At 47.2% G+C, this 2,178-nt stretch overlaps 1 pseudogene; it reads right to left on the bottom strand.

The window, feature by feature from the left end:
• On the bottom strand, positions 1-1,712 carry LOC115066876 (annotated as a pseudogene).
• Positions 1,713-2,178: the final 466 nt, after the last annotated feature.

Below are 2,178 nucleotides of genomic sequence, written 5' to 3' on the forward strand. Positions count from 1 at the left end.
TTATGGGAGAGGAAGGTAGAAAGAACCGTTTCCCATGGCGAAGAGGATGAGAAAGAACACAACTGGGCAGAAGAGTCCCATGGCCTCTGAGAGGGCAAAGCCCAGAATCACATAGGAGAAGAGCTGTTGCTTCAGAGAATGGTTCCTACATAGCCAATCATGAGGCTCCCTGATGGTTCAAATCCCAGTCCCAGAGTCAGCTGCCCCAGCTGTGGCAGTCCCAGCCCCAATGACCCTGGTTGCTGTGATGATGTCCCTTGGAATGGTGCTGGTTGGGAAGCTGTAAGGACCAGTGAGGTCAGGGGACATGGAACTGCCAAGCTGCTGAGGTTCTTGTTTGCCAGTGTCTGTGGTGGGTTCAACACCACTGCAGACAGCAATTGACTCAGTAGCTGAGAGGTGCTCCTGGCCAAGGAGCAGGTAGAGACAAACTTGACCAGGCAAGGGCCTATCTCTGCCTCACAAGTGCTGGGACCAAAGGCATGTGCCACCATGCCTGGTCATTCCACTTTATTTGTTGAGACAAGGTTTCTCATGAGCGTGGAGCTCACTTGATAAGCTAAGCTGGCTGACTAATGAGCTCCAAGGATCCTCCTATGTCTATCTCCCCAGTGCTGGGATTAACAGACCCAAGCACTTTACCAAGAGAGCCAGCGCCCCAGCCTTTAATGCTCCTGTGACCCCTGGTTCCTTGTAAGCAAGGCAAGCCCATATTCCTTCTTGTGACCCATCTACGTCCATATGTATACACTGGGTTATTCCTAGCCATTTTATAAAGGTGGACCATTCAATAATTTTACATTCCCTTTGGGCTTGGCTAGTGTCAGCTATTCACTAAAGATGGCCCCACTTCCATGTATAGAGCTGTTTCGGAGAAAAGCAGGCCCAGACTACATTTTTCCAGTCCTCCTTGCAATTAGTATGTGACTCCTTCCCACCAATGGGCCGGCGGCAGGGATGATGTGGTACCACATCCAGGCCAGTGTGGTCAAGAAGTATGCATGTTTCTGTCCCATCTGCCAATTGAATCCAACACCAGGGTGACCTTGGAAGCCGCATACTGAATGTGGCATAGCCTGAGTCAGTTTGGGTTTTGCTCCATTATTTGATTGCTGGAACACACATGGGAAGAGCTTCATTTCTTTTCCATATGTATATGTGTCTGTGGTTGTGTGTATGCATTTTTGCACACGTGCAGGTATTTGTGCGGAACCCTGAGGATGTCCGACGTCATCTTCCATCACTCTCTACCTTATGTATAGAGGCAGGGTCTCTCGCTGAACCCCAAACTCACCATTTCTGTTAATCTAGCTACCTAGCTTGCTCTGGGAACCCCCTGTCTCTATCTCTTTGCTCTGGGATCACAGGTGGGTTGCCACACTCACCCAGCTTTTACATGGGTTTGGGGGATCAAAACTCCAGCCACTGTGGCAAGCGCTTTACCCACTGAGTCATCTCCTCAGCCCTCTGGAAAAGCCCCTTTCTAATTAGGCATTGAGACATTGGGATGGATCCATTGCAGCAATTAGCATAATTTCATGAACTCAAAACTTCCCTGGTTTCACTGTTCTATCCACTGGAAGATGCTCAAAGACACCCATCTTGTACCGTGTCCAGCTGATCAGAATGTCTCTATTCATCTCATTAATGTCTAGTGTCCTGTGATTCCAAAAAGGGCTTGGAGGTGGTTTCCGCTGCAGCCTAAAGACCATTTGATCAATAATTAAAGAATAAGAATCAAGGAGGAATGAAAGCCTGGGCAGAAGGCCAGTGGACAAGGAAAGAAGAAACATGAAAAACTGACTACAGCAGAAGGTGATGGAAAGTTTTCTAAGGACAGAGATTGTGATATAACCAAAATCCTGGCTTTGAGTTTCCTGGCAGTCAAAGCAAAGAAGGAAACAGGATGTGTTTCAGATTGTGTAGGAAGTAGCAAACATGATGAAATGCACAGACCCTAGAGACAGAGTTAATTAATTTTTTGTGGAACTGGGGATTGAACCTAGAGCCTTCTGCATACTAGACAAGCTCTCTGTCACTGAGCTATGTTATTTGGAAGCCCAGCTCTACCACTTACTAGTCATATGACCTTAAGCAATTATTGAGCTTCTCCATGGCTGTTTCTTCATCTGAAAAACAGAGATCATGAAATAATCACATCCCTTTCTTTGGGGTCAT

This window comes from Nannospalax galili, unplaced genomic scaffold (assembly GCF_000622305.1).
Source record: "Nannospalax galili isolate Female #2095 unplaced genomic scaffold, S.galili_v1.0 scaffold184, whole genome shotgun sequence".
Taxonomy (NCBI): Eukaryota; Metazoa; Chordata; class Mammalia; order Rodentia; family Spalacidae; genus Nannospalax; species Nannospalax galili.